The following is a 15523-nucleotide window of genomic DNA, read 5'->3' as shown; positions in this document are numbered from 1 at the left end:
TTATCTATATAAACTTTTAACGAAACAGATTGTGTCTAAGCAACTTTACAGTAAAATAGGTGTCAATAATGCAGTCACTTGCTTTGTTTCTGAATGAATCAGCTGAATGAGCAGTTCAATGACTCACTCATTAATGACTGTACCACCTACTGCCACTTTTACTTTCATATTAAAATATCCTCCATTTTAAAATCATTTCACTATGAATTAAAAAAAAAACATTAGAATCTAAATATTTCTTTCTAAAGCTACTCTTTTTTGCAATGTCTATTCAATGCTTTTCTCATTTAACACAACGATGACTTTAAATGATCTTTTTTTTTTATGTGTGATTAATTAGATTAATTAAAATCTGTCCACATCATGTGGTGTGGTCTCCGGACCTGGAGGCAGGGCTGCTGGCTGAGGAAGAGCCGCCCGAGGCGCTCACTGCTCTGCGGATCTTGGACGGGGCCTTCAGCTCCGGCTCAAAGTTGGACTGAGGGAGGGGTTCTGGAAGGTTCGCTGGTGGCGTCGTTCCCCAACAGAGTGTAATAGAAGAAAAAGAACTCTAAAGCCCCTCGCTGGAAAAGCTTGGTAGGCTGGAAAATAAAACTGAAGATCAGGGAGGCGTGTCGTTTAAGTCATTATTAAAAACACCCCAAAAACCGTATGCCAGGTACGGGAACCGGGATCTGGCGGCGGCAGCTCTTTTCCCCCTGCCCCAAAGTTTAGTAGCAAGCGCTAACCCGTCACCAAACAGCACAAACATGTCCCCGCAGACATCTTCAGGCCCCGATCTGGGGGGAAAACCTTTTTCCCTTCCGTTCAGAACCGGCCTGATTTTTCTCAGGGGCCAGCGCCGGGAGCCTAGGTTCACATTTCTCATTAACAAAATCAACGTGAGTCCCAAAACCCCCTCCGACTTTAGGGTTAAAACACAGCCTAAAAAAAAGATTTGCATAGATATCAAATATTTTTAACTTAACAAAACCAACTGCCTCAGGGTTGCTTTTTAGTATTATTTTAATGGTTTTATTTTTGTTTTTTTTTTTGAATAGCTTTTTTGTTTTAAGAATATATAAGTTTTTATTTTGGTTTTTTTTTTGTTTATTTTTTTTCTTTTATTTATTATTTATTTTTATTGTAAAAAAATTAATCACTATTTTCGATTTACCAAAAATATTTCGGTGTTTATTTATGATTTTTTTAAATTAGCTCTTTGTTTCTCTAAAGAAGAAATATTTAGATACATGTATTAGTATTTTTTCTTATTTTTGTCATTTTTATTTATTTATCTTTGGTAAAAAAGTATTATTAATTTTCTATTTACCAAAAAATATTACTGTTTTGATTTATATTTTCTTAATAGCCTTTATTATAAATACAATAAGAAATATTGAGACTATCCATACTCAGTGTTAGTAGTGTTTCCTTCTGTTGTTATTTTGTGTACATTTATTTTATTTTGTCTAGATAAAATAGTACTATTTTTATATTTTACCGAAAATATTATACTGTCAACTGAGTTTTCATCTATTTAGATTTTTTTAAATTAGCTTTTATTCTAGGAAAAATATTTAGATTAAATATTTAGTAGTTTTCTTTTTTTTATTTTGTCATTTTTATTTTCTATTTTTGTGTGTACTAACCACCACCTATTTACTATTTTCATATTTACCAAAAATATGTACTGTGTTCTTATCTTTTTATCTATTTTTTGAATGAATAGCTTTTATTATAATAAGAAAATATTTAGACTATAATTTTGTAGTAAAGTTTTCTTTGGTTTTTTATTTTGTCATTTTTATTGTAATTTATCCTATTATGTTAAAAAATTATTACTATTTTCTACTTTACTAAAAATATACTGTTTTTCTATTTCATTGTGTCCTTTTGAATTAGCTTTTCCTTATAAGCCATAACAAATATTTAGATCACATTTTTTAGTCAGTTTTCTGTTTGTTATTTTGTCATTTTATGTATTTATTTATTTATTTTGTAAAATAAATATATTACTAATTTAGTTTCAGTTTTAAGTCTAAGTCCCTAGTCCAGACTCTGATTTCTTGTTTTTGTTTTTAATTTATTTCCAGTTAGCATTTTTTATTTTTTTTTTTTTTTTCAATATAATTTTTTACCAGAGATTTTCAACTTTTTAACCAAGCAAAATATGATTACAGCATCAATTAAAAAAAAAACATTAATTCAGGATAAAAAAAACATTTAAAAAAAAATTAATAAATTGTTAGACAGTATCGCAGGACACCTCAGAAGCACAACATTGCCATTACATGTACAATAATCTCGCAAAAAATAAAACCATGGTTAGTAATTTAACAAAAAAAAGTAATTTGCAAGTAATTTTTTTATTTTTTATTTAATATTTATAGTTTTATTTCACTCTAACACAAACATGTTTTTAATTATTTATAGTTTAAGTCGGTTTAGATGGATAAAGTTTATTATTATTTTTAGTGAAAAATTTACAAAACAATCAGTTTAGAAACTTTTTGTTATTTGAGATAAACAAACCGCGATGAATCCTTCCACACATAAAATACCAGCATCAAGTAAACCTCAGTCAAAATCAAGTAACAAGATTTCCATGTTGAATTTTAAATAAATGATGCCTGAACACCAGAACTGAACACAGCACTGACCTGCTGACACACAGTGTTGGAAAAAGCACTAGGACTTTGTGTAAAGAAGCTTTGAAGCCCGATACACACAGAAGGCAGATGAACGAGGAGGAAAAAAATAGGAAAAATATGGAAGTAAACACGGCACAAACACAATAAGAAGGAACGAAGATCAGACGTGAGCGGTCAGGTACCTGGCCTCGTTGGAGCTTTCTTTTGCCATTGAACTTGCTCAGCTGGATGGGTTTGGTGTTCAGTTCTCTAAGATTCATTCTGGATCAGAAAAAGAGGCAGGGCTTCATTTCGTCAGTCGTACTTGCTAATGAGGTAAAGGGATGCCATTTAGGAGCCTGAAGAACACAACAGAAGACTTTCAGAAAAGCCAAAAGCTTTCAAAAAATCAAGTCGGCTAATTAGACGACACAAAACCTTGATTCCAACGATCTTAGACAGCACACGTTTGTAATAAGTACGATTTTTAAAATGTTTTTGAAAGAAAGTCTTCTTTTCTGCGTGATACCATTGTTTGATCAAAAAATCACTAAAAAAACCGTGAAATATTATTATAAGTAAAACTAAAGCCAGTTTTCTTATGGTGAATATATATTAAACTAACTTTTAAATTTAATTTTCTCTGTGTGATAAGTGCAGCTGCAGGCTGGATATGTGTTTCTCCAGCAAGCATCAACAACATTAAACACAACATCGATTTATAAAATAAAAACTCCCAGTCTTCAGATGTCCACAATGATCTTCATTTAATTTTCATGTAATTTCTGAAATTAATAATGTGGGGAAACTGTTGATACAACCACAATACCAAACCACCATTTACAAAGTTTGGAATAAGAAAAAAAATAAAAAAATTAAAAAATATATACTTTTCATTCAGCAAGTACAACACTCAATACATTGGAGGAACAAGTAAACAGTAAAACCATTTAAAAATAATGGTTACAAAAGATTTCTATTTCTTTCCATCAAAAAATAAAATGCTGTTCTTTTGAATTTTCTATCATTGTGAATCCTGAAAAATAAATGCATCACCCGTTTCCATGAAATATTAAGTTTTCACATTGATAATAATCAGAATGTTTCTGAGCAGCAAATCAGCATATAGAATGATTTTGGACGAGTCATGTGACACTGAAGAGGGAGTAAATGATGCTGAAAAATACAGCGCGCATCACAGAAATAAATTACAGTGTAAACAAATACACATAGAAAACAGCTGTTTTAATTTATATTTGTACATGTTCTGTTTTAGATCAAATAAATGCAGCTTTGTTGGCAGGAGAGACTTCATAAAAGAGAGCGACGGTCTGCTGCTTGATCTCTTGCAGTGATCTGAGATCGAGGACGATATATCCCACACACTCCTCGCGCAGGACGTGCCGGAGCGACGGGGCGAACACCTGCAGTTGATGGGGGTCCTCTGGCGCTGTGGGAGGAGCAGAGAGTGAGGCGCTGACGCAGGATCATCACGTGGCAGCTGGAGTCACACGAGCAGAACTCGGTGCTGATGCAGCGTCCTGCGGTCAGCCCCGGCCAGTTCAGTGCAGAACTGCGGCTGTTCTCGTGTTCGACGGGGTCTGTGGACAAAGTCTCTCCGTCAACGCGGCCTCGACGACCAGTGTGTGCCGCGGAATCCTAGAAATGACGGCCTGATGAAGGAGAACAGTTGAGGATCGGGAGGATTAGTAATGTGTTTGAAAGAAGTCTCTCCTGCTCACTAATGCTGTGTGTATGAACAAAAATACAGTAAAAATGTGAAATCGTTTTATCATGTAAAACAGCTGTTTGCCTATGTGAATCTCTGTTAATATGTAATTTTAATTTCTGTGATGCGCATCTTTATTTTCAAACATCATTACTCCAGTTCTTCAGTGTTCACATGATCGTCAGAAATCATTCTAATTGGATGATTTACTGTCAGAAAACATTTTGATTATTATCAATGTTTGAAAACCTTAATATTTCAGTGGAAACTGTGATTACTACTTCCATTCAAAAAGTGTGAAAGTAGGAGTTAGGATTAAAACAAAGAAATTTAACAGCCTTTACGAATCAGCAGTCCGATTAAAGGGATCACAAGTGGACAGTACAAGACATTTATAATGTGGGACAAAGATGTCCTCATTTCACATAACGTTTAAATGCTTCATCTGTGAATGCCGCAAAAGAAAAACTATTATTACAAGCACATACCGGGTAGGCACGTAGAGGAATACTTCAGCGTAAAAAATGATGTATTACCATGGTAACGTTACTTTTCGGAACTCTTACCGCAGCGACTTATATTTTTAACAAAATGCATATTTAAATATCATTAATAAGCGTGTCAAGCCTCGGAAATCCCATGTGAGAGAACACAATCATCAGTTATCAGTCTAATACTGCATTGCTTTGATTTAACTGCAGGAATCAATAAACAAAACACGTCTCTCTGGTACCTTCTAGAACAGAAACAACAATCAGCAGCTGCTCTGGTTTTGACAGCCATGTTTTCAGACACACTCCCAGAAACGTGATGATCTCGGGACGAGTTTGATCTGTTGTTAGTCTTAGCGCGTCTGTTGTGTTGAACAACGACTGTAACTGTCAGGCTGTGCCCGCTTCCGCCGGAAACAGCGGCGGTTTGTGGTGACGTGAGTGATGTGAGTGAGTCGCGCGCCCTCTGCAGACAGGATTGTGCCGCGTTAACACGTTTCTCATAAATAAACAAATCCGTTTTATGGAACATAAATTAGATGAGGTAAGTCACCGAATGTTTTAATGATATATTATATATACAAATTATATATACTTTGGCTTAACTGTTTGTATTTTGTCATATTTAGTGGTTTGAATCGCTTAAATAATCGTTACTATGGTAACCCGTAACGGCCGACAAAGTGACCGCTAACAGAAAATCTTTACCGCTAAACAGTTTTGTGCACGTTTATCGTGATAAATGTCACGGTATTCTCTGAAATATATTCTAGCAAATATGGTAAACAGCGTGTCTTATTGATATCTGTAAATCATTCAGTGCCACACATTCACTCATTTATTTGTAAAGTAACAGATTTTCTGTTTCAACAGTAGAACAACAACAGAAAGATGCTGTTCAAGAAGATCACTATTAATTTATCGTGATTTAAAAACTGAAATCAAAAATGTCTGACGTTATTTTTGAACGCTTTCCGAACAAACAAAACGTTCATTTTTACGTTTTAAAGATGTTTTTGGTTATGCGAACGTTAAAGGAACAGTCCATTGTATCATTTCCAGATGTTATGGGAACGTTACTTTGCGAATGTTCTATAACTGAACGTTACAAACAAGTAGAAACATTCAAAAAAATGTTAGACGAACGAAATGTTTTGGTAGAACATTATTAACACATTGTAGTTAAATAATTATTATCTGATAATAAGTGAACGAATGTTCTATTATCAAAGTTATTACTAGGAAGAACATTTGTTACAGAGACGGATATCAATTAATAAATCATTAACAAAATGTAATGCTTCAACAGATCATTAGATAATATACATTCACATAACTTAATGTGTTTACTAATATACTTATATGAAAACATTACCTTAAGATTAACAGATCATTATTCAATGTAAATTTAAATGCTTATAAATGTCAGTTGTGGAACTATACAATAACAGAAAGTATAAAAAACATATTTGTTAATGCACTTTTTGAAATGCCAACAAATGCATTAAACTTAAGCGTGTATAAAAACAATTGCTTAAGCACCTCTCACAAACTATAATGTTCAGTCATATCATATCAAAATGGTTTATACCATTACCCCAAAACACCAATCAGCATGTAGAAACAACCTTGACTTTTTATTGGATTGCACAAACAATTGTTAAGGCACAGAGACAGTATAAAAAGCAAAGACTGCAGTTTGATGATACAGGCAGACGGACATCAAGAAAAAACTAATGACGGCAGACTCAACCAACCATACAAACCCATTGACTTTCTCTGTCCAGGCAAACCACCAGTGTAAACATGTATTTTGTGTATGGCGCATTACTATTGAAGATAACAGCCAAGGAGTACGTCTGCCGGGTTTAGGTGAGGTGTTGTAGACAACCATTTACATTCACACTGAATCAATACAAAGGTACTTTAAGCTAGTTATAGTCGCTGTTGAGCTTCGTTCAAATATGTACACTATGTACATCACGGATAAATACTGTTCTGGCACTGAGATGAACTGCTCGAACGGATAACATCCACTTTATACCTATACAATAGATTAATGGTGGGCTGTTCCAATAACAGGATTATATTTCATGTTAATAAGTCAATGCAGAGGGCCACCTACAGTCACTTAGAATCTATTGCAAAAACTGGCCTTTACCACACAGAGGTGATGAATAGCAAATACCTTCCAATGGTATGGTTACAAGACAATTACAGTGCATACAAACAAGCTAGATGTAGAAGCCATTACAGGCAAAATCCAAATGACCAGAGGAAACTGTCATTTCAGTGTAAAGCCCACATGTCTACTTCCAGACGGCAGCCTCTCTTAGTACACATTCATTTGATTAGAACATGAAATTAGCTCACTGGGCTTCCTCTATGTGAGGCGATGAGTAACACCGCGGAATTCGAGCCTGTTGAAACCTTGCACCCGTGAGTCTTGCCGTGGAGTCCCCGGGAAACATCTCACATCTTCTCCACAAGTTTTCTGCAGATTAAACAGACAGTAAGAACCAACCCGGCTAATAAGAATATGTCTACGAAGATTTGCTAGTGTTCCAGTGAGTTATGAATAACATTATCTATGAATGGGCTGTGAACGTTGCTTCTTCACTAAAAGCCCAATTATACAATTAACACGTTATAGGGACAATTTCAAATAATCATTCTGCAAACAAGTAGTAGTATTTAGAAAATGTTAGACGAAAGCATCCAACTAAAAATGTTTGAGGAAAAACATTCCATGAATGATGTGTAAATAATGCTTTGAGAACATTATTAAAGACCACATAGCTCTAAACTGTAACTGTAAATAATGTTCAACTGCTTTAATTCAATCAATCGATTCAGTTAAGCATTTGTTAGATGCCTTTATCCAAAGCGACTTGCAATGCGTTCAAGTGTGTACATTTGCATTCCTTGAGGGTTGCCCAGGTCTGCGAAAACAAAAAACCAGCCCATCCACCTTTTTTTTCTGCCTTTATTCCCTCTCCATCAAGAGCATTAAAAAAAGACACGCACTTTAAAACTAACCATAGGCACAGTTGTTAAAAGTAGACCAAATCCGTGGCTAAAACCGCAGACTGGCAACACCTGATGCATTCGGGAATCAAACCCCTGGACCTAGTGCCATGATCTAATCTTTGAGCTACAAGTGGATTTGTATTGTTATTGCATTGGTAATTGCATTTGTTTTTTCACAACTGGAGAAGGGTCTGTGGCGTCTTCACTTGTGTTTGACAAACCAAGTGCTGCAGAACTCCAACACCTTAAGGAGGCATAGATCACAGAAATATATACAATTCAATTACATTTCTTACCATAGCGCATTCTTCACATTTGTATTTTCCCTTGAGATCTATTTATTTAGTCCTAGTTTTTCATGACCAGTTCCACTCTGCTATTGCACTTAGGAATAAATGGGTAATTTTTTATGCTAAATTTTTGCATTGCTGTGTCTTTAAAGCCAAGCCAACACACTACAGGACTGAAGTTCTTTTCTGAAAATTAATATTTTCACACACACAAGCAATTGGTGAGTTGGACAGTATGGACAGAGGGTGTTGTGTTTTTGTGAGTCAAAAAGCTTTAGTTGTGCAGTGTGCATTTGATATAAGAACTGATTCCATGTAGATGTCCTCTAAGTTTTTAATGTGGACATTGGCAATAAGCACTTGGCTGCCTTATGTCCTTTTTACATCACATGTGTTCGAAAGTTACAGAAAGTTTGGAATGAGGACAGTTTTGCAGATTAGTTTCACTAGATGTGGAATGGAAGGAGGAAACTCCTGAGGGTCTGAATATTACAGTATGTTTTAATAGTATAACAAATATTGTTTTTACAAGATCAGTTTGATATGAGCTCTTTAATACAGGAGTTCAGTATTATAGTATTAGTTCAGTTGTTTTTGAACCTTTTTCACCTTGAAAGGGGTCATTTGGCCGGACAACCAGCGTGTAGCTCATCGCCCAGGTGAGTGAGAGATGAGCGCTGAAGGTGGCTGAAGGGAATAATGGATTCTCTTCTTCCGTTCAGTCTCACGTTCTTCGCTCTCGGAGAACCTCTTTCTCCAGGCTGAATGGAGTAAAAACATTTACCAAATGTGTAAAACATCTGTGAAAGACAACTTTGAAGACAATATTGTGTCTATTGGTCATATTTTTTTATTTGGTTAGACTGGCCAAAGGCCCTTAGATACTGTACATAAACATTGTAAAGGAATGCTTTGTGCTGTCCAATTTGTCTTCTTTTGGACAACACCGGGCACCATTATTTAAACATGTAAAGCGCCTACATGAATCCATCAAATTTAACCAACCAGTCGTAATTAATCTTTTTAAGTACTTCACATGCATCGCAGTTTTAACATGTTCTCATGAGTCTATTTGCCAGCAATTCATTTTATGTTCTTTACAGGTTATTGGTGTGGGTTTGGATGTTCCTGAAGAAACTATATTTGCAGATATTTAGCAGAATGCGCTGTTTGGGATTTGGTGATCACATTTAGGGCCCATATTTTCCTATGCGTGTAGACAATATGCCTTTCTAAAAACATGGTTCACAGTTTGTCTTTTACTTGAATTTTGAAAGTTGAGATACATTACAACAGGAGATTTGCCGTGATATGGCAGGAACGAAGGATGCGACCAGAAGCTCTAATGCTGTCGAATCTGTCACTGGTTTGCTGCTTTACTCTCCCCCCTCTGAATCCTTCTCCCTGCCGTTGTTTCCATACAGAGGGAATGGAAACGTAGAATGGAAAAAATACGACTTACACTTACAAGTAGTTTGTAGTACAAACTCCACTACATGAAAAGTTTGGGGTCATATTTAGGAATGGTACAGAAGAAGATACCTGGGTAAGTATGCACCAAAGCTGGAAGAAATCACTCGGTAAGCATTGCTGCTCGTCTCACACAGATTGTAAATAGGGGTAGGAGGTGCTGAAACTGGATGAAGGACTGCTGGGGGGATGACGTGGCCCCTCTTGTGTTCTGCGACGTCGTCAGACAGCTCACCCGCTACCTCGTCACCCCTCCGTCTGGTACTTTCCTCGCTACTGACCTCGGCAGCCATCTCACACTTGACGCTCTGGAGTTCGGCCTTCAAGCCTGGACTCGGGCTCGAGAGGCATGGCCAGTCTCATTCCCTGTGTCTCGGACTTCAGACTCATTCCTCAGAGATCTTGTTGACCTGCGTGAGTTTTGCTGCTTCACATATTTGGACTGATAAGAGTTGCTCCAGGACTGACTGAGATTCTGAGGGCCTAAACCCAGAGGAACATCTACTGTCAAACAGTTTCTGGGTCTGACAACCAATGAAATCACACACCTTACAGGGAAGCCCTTGTTATGAAACCAGTAGCCATGCGAAACAATAGTGTTTAATGAGTTCTTTGTCATGGAAAATTTCAAAAAGCGATGGAAACGTCTTAGAATCATATGATCTCAATCATCAAAGGAAATCCTGGCAATTTGATCATTTGATGATTAAGGATCGTATTAAAAAAAAAAAACAACAGCACTCAAAACAGGCATGATTTGGGATTGTTAGTCCAGCAAAACCAGGGCATCTCTAGAAAGAAGTCTGTTATTGTCTTTAAAAGAACATTTCCTCAGGTAAATGATAATGAAACATCAGTAACTTACCTTTAGAAATGGTACATTTGTGTCCACATTTGATTGTGAGTTTGAACTCTCCAAAACTGAGGTCTTACAGTTTCCTTGAGGACCCCTGTTCTTTTTTTGACATGGAGAGATGTGGACGCTTTCCCCCTGTTGCTGCTGAAACAGGACAGCTGCTTGTCCAAATCACATAGATGAAGCCAGGTTTGTGCAACAGTTAATCGTTAACAGAGGTTGCCCCTTTATGAATCGAATGAGGAGAGCTTATAAAAAACTGTTTTTGCTCATCCTCTTGTTCGTTCCTTTTGCTCAGGATCTCGGCTAACTTGGACCTTACTCTTGCGATACTGTATTTCCAGCACAGCATGCCTCACATGACAGCGTCTGTGGGTGATGGGCATCAGTAGAACCTTCTGGTCCATGGAAACACCCCGGCGGTACTGTCCATTAGTACAAAGACTGAGCCAGCGATGGGGGTGCGTTTCAGCGTACTGAAGCTGTGATGCGGAACTTGAGTGGCTAGAGGATTCTGAGCTTTTTATATCCAGCATTTAAATCTCTCAAATCAATCCTTTCGTTCCGACCATAGGGCTGAGGCCCCCTTATGGAAACGAAGATGGAACTGGCTGGCCCAGAATGCATGGAAACCTGGGATACAATGGGATTCATAACCATGGCCGTGAGATGTGGACTGGAACCTCTTTTCCAGGGGGTCACCGTGGGAGCGGTACTCATTGAAGTGAATTTTCTGATGATGTGGCTGTTTGAGTGTGGGATCTTGTGTCGAGTTCCTTCTGGATCTTGAGTTTGATCCACCGTCCTCAGCTGCATCGGATATGTCGGGAGTAGGCAGGGCTGTTGGTTAGTACTTCGCTCCATCTCCGTGTGTAAGAGGGACGCAGTCTATTTTCTTGCAGAGCTCCCAATGGAAGACTAGGTGGCATTGTCTGAGAAGGTGTACACCTTGTCAGCCTCTGCTCTGAGATTTTACTTGCCAGGCGGCTTTCTTTGCGCGTTGCACTTGGACCATGTACAACCATCTTGCTTGCTCAAGTGCTCTTTTTAAAAGGCTCACAGGAAAAGCTTTTCCAAGTGAGGCTTTGTATCATCCGCTTTTGTTGTTAAATCGGGTCACTTGTCGGGACTCCGGGGGCCTTTACAATTCCGGATCCTTTAATCGATGCTTTTCCTTTCTCTTACGGTCTTTGCTCAGGACTGCAGTGGTGTCTGGCCCATGTTACTTGGGCAAATAATGCCATCGTTGGGCTTGATGGGTTTCAGTGAGAGGTTCTTGGCTTTTGTGAGGGGCAACAGTTGGAGGAGGCAGGAGAGAAGGAAACTTGCTGTGATTTTAGTGGAAAAATGCAGCGGGTGGAATGAGCGTACAGCTTTGGAGGAGCAGGGCAGCGGGGATGAGTCTGTTGGTTCGAGACGGAGCTTAGCTAGCATCTATCAGTGAACCCTTGGCGGTCTTAACTTTGCCACAGATGTCCCTCTTAATCAATAGCACCCTCTGCTTCAAGCTTAGCATCTCAACAGAGGTACTACGATCCGTCATTTTGAGGCAGGTCTCAAGGACAACAGGACACGTGGGAAAATGAGTGGGAGGTTACTCAAGCATCTATGGATCTTTCGTTTATTTGCAACATTCGGGCGTACTTTTGCATTGGCTATGGGACTGCTATCATTGGTGATGTAATGCTTTACTGCTCTTTGGAGAACCGACCGGCATTGAGTTTATACATGCTTCTGGGCTTCTTGGTGATGGTTTTTGTTCTGTTTTTTTTTTCAGAAGAAATCAAAAGGTACCGAGCCGAGCGTGCTTCATCAAAATAGCTAAAACCTGTCCCTCGCTCTCCACCTCAAGTTCCTTGCTTACTTGTCACTGGTTTCAGGTGAGGAATGTGACTGGTGTAACGAGAGCCCGTTGACAGGTGTTGGACTTCTTGTTGCAGTTCGGATGCGGACAGTCTATTTAGCATGGGGAAGCACAAACTTGAGCAAGAACACCCAGGGTCGGATTTACCCGGAGGTGTGGAAGGAGCGCTCCTGGATTTGGCGCGTATCCGTTTCCCCCATTCCCATTTCCTAATGTCCTCAGAGACCAAGCTCAAATCTAGATCGGGCTGGGGCTTTGCCTTTTCGTTTTTCCACATATAAGTGAATGGATTTGAGGTCCTCCACAGTGTAGTATCCAGGTGTCCTACAGCCATCATGAGGTTCAGACTCCCTCGTCGTTCCGTTGTGCCGATTCCCACACCGCTTCCGCCTCCTTAGGGAGTTAGCCCCGCTATCTTGGAAAGAATATGGTCTGCAGTGGGTTGATCTGGTATGGCCAGTCGCAGCCGTTTACCAAGTCCCACGTGCATAAGGGCAATTGCAGAAATCACTCACTTGGTGATTCACAAAACCTAGTTTAAGAACAGCAGGGAGTTATAAGGTGCATGTAAAATAAATCAACTTTCTTTAAATGAACGGATCTAAAATCAAAAACGGGTTTGAATCTAGACCTAAAATACATCTTGAATCTAAGTTAAATGTATTATATACATTTACAAATCAAGCATTCAATAAGAAAGGAAGGTGTTTTCACCGTGGTGGAGCCCAGTCATGCTTGGTTACAGTCCAAGAGAGTGCCACATAGGGTCCTTTTCCTCCAAGTGACATTCACAACTAAGAACCCCTGAAATCAAAGAGAAGTAACCGTAAGGAGTCCCTCTAAAAAAAATATTGAAAAGTAAAAAGCAACCAAAAATGTATTCCAAAAGAGATATTAAAAAACATTTTCGAATGGATTCATGTCTGTGCTTGATCTCAGTGATGGAAGTTAAGATGGTGGTCTGTCATTTTAATTAGCTTAATCAATATGCAACCAGTGGTCTCCTCTTCGTTCAAAAGCTTCCGTCTCACAGCTTTGAAAACCGCAGGGTCCTGTGGAGCTAATGACAAAAACTCGCCATTCAACCTCATCACACTGATTCCAGTGTAAACAATTTGAATACAGTCATTCATAATGGTGATGAAGAAGAAAGAGGTGATGCGAGATACTAACTGGAAACACAATGCAAGCAGACAATTTCCACAACAGTATATTGTTGTATTGTTTTCTCTATGTGGAACATTGCACAGAATAACATGCTCTCACCTTCCTCCGTTTCATGGCCACCCAATACCCTCTAGATTGACACTCGTTCCTGGTTGACTGGCTCCATGTAGCTGGACTCAAGGGCTTTCCTCAGCTTCCTGTGTGTTAGTTCCAACCGACCGCGTCTTAACACTCAACTGAAGAGAGAGAGCGAGAGAGAGCACAAACATAGTGCCAGCTGAAGTATAATACAGTTGCATGCGAGTTTCTTTTTGATCAATTTTTTATCAAAATATTTGACACTGTCTGTATTTTTCAAAATCAACAAACAAAGTGATCACTTAATCCTCCCTCATACAAGGAGAACACACAAAACCTTTACAGCAGTAAGGTCGTGTATGTCAGTAATAGCCCTGTGAATGGTGTCTTTCTGAGCGGTTTCCTGGAATCAAGGCAAAATGAAAACAGACATTCAATTCAATTTCAAGTTTATTTTGTATAGTGCTTTTTTTAAGATACAAATTGTTGCAAAAGCAACTTTACAGAAAATTAAGTTTCCTACAATATTTAGTAGTAGCTTATCAGTGTTGGCCGTCAGTTAATGTACATATGGCAGAAATGTACGGACAAATCAATTAAAGACGTAATCAAACAGACGATGAATACTAGATAAAGGTACAGGGACAATAGTAAAGAATGGCCAAGACTGGAGGAGGTGGAGCTTATCTCTATGTTTAAAACTGTAAATAAAACACGAAAAGCATCTTGGCTTCAAAACAAGCCGTATGTCTTTATCAAAACAAACAGAGGGAAGTATGATGCTTGGGTTTTCCATTGGCAACAGACGTGAAGAAAATTTCAATGGGGCTGCGTTAACAACAGGAAATGGCTGACAAACAAAAGAAACCATTTATATTGCTATTGCAAACCAAGCCAATCAAAATGACTTCATTGCACGGAAGGTGTTTGGTGCTGTTTTGGTTTTTGACAAATCTCGCGGCTGGAAAGAGATTCACCTAGCCCTAGCTCACAAAGAAGCAATCAGACACGGACACAGAAGCACCTTTTGGTTACAATACACCATTCTCAAGACACACAGAACACTGATCCGCCCATCAGCGCAACCTACAGCCTCAAGCACGTTTCTCCACGTCCATAAACGGATCGTGATAGTTGCACACTAGCAGTCTGACGGCATTGACGGGATTCGTATCATGATCGCACACGGGTCAATCGGACGCATTACACGCGCATTATCAACTTGGTGAATCGACCATGAAGGTTTCTGAAGGACAGATGTGAGCTTACGTCCTTCAGGCTGTAGCTCCTCAGTGCTTGTGTCGTCAGTCCGTGGTCAACAAAGCCGCGTCCATTCCGCCCCTGCCGATGAGATTCTCCGTTCCCTCCCAAGGCGCTTCCGTTCTCTGACAGCGGGCCGAAATTCATCGTTTCGGCTTCTCTTTCCGCGTCCTTAGCCGAGTCTTTCTCTTTTTCAACTCCTTTGCTCTGGGTTTTGCCCTTTTTGCCGTCTTTGGTTCTGACGAGCGGCGCCGGTTCGTCGCTGCTGTCCCACCGGCGCTGCCGGTGCTGCGCCCGAATTCATCTCACACCGCCGCGTCCTTGAGCCTCGCGCCGTTTACCGACGACGCATACTTTAGGAATGCCACTCCACAATCTCCAAGCGACGGAATCGATCCGTATCCGTGGTGGAATTCCTGCGTTTCAGCTTGAATTTCTTGGGATCTTTGCAGAGGAACCGGCTGCTCGCTGGCGGCGGGGGCTCGCGTCAGGGCCGTCGAACGCGGCGCCTGCGCTCGAGCACATTGTATTCGAGCTCTTCGCGACCTTCCACCGCGCTTTTTTAACGCTCAAAACGCGGATTCATCTCCATATCTCTGTCGATCCTTCTCCAACTCCGCGTCCAGGTCGATGATCAGAATTCCCCCCACAGCGACTCCCATTCCCAGTCATCCCC

At 39.3% G+C, this 15523-nt stretch overlaps 1 pseudogene; it reads right to left on the bottom strand.

Moving 5' to 3' along the window:
* Positions 1-361: 361 nt before the first annotated feature.
* LOC122145987 lies at positions 362-14994 on the bottom strand (annotated as a pseudogene).
* Positions 14995-15523: the final 529 nt, after the last annotated feature.

This window comes from Cyprinus carpio, chromosome A8, assembly GCF_018340385.1.
Source record: "Cyprinus carpio isolate SPL01 chromosome A8, ASM1834038v1, whole genome shotgun sequence".
NCBI lineage: Eukaryota > Metazoa > Chordata > Actinopteri > Cypriniformes > Cyprinidae > Cyprinus > Cyprinus carpio.
Note: the sequence above shows the minus strand (reverse complement) of the source record. Positions and strands in the feature narration are given on the sequence as shown.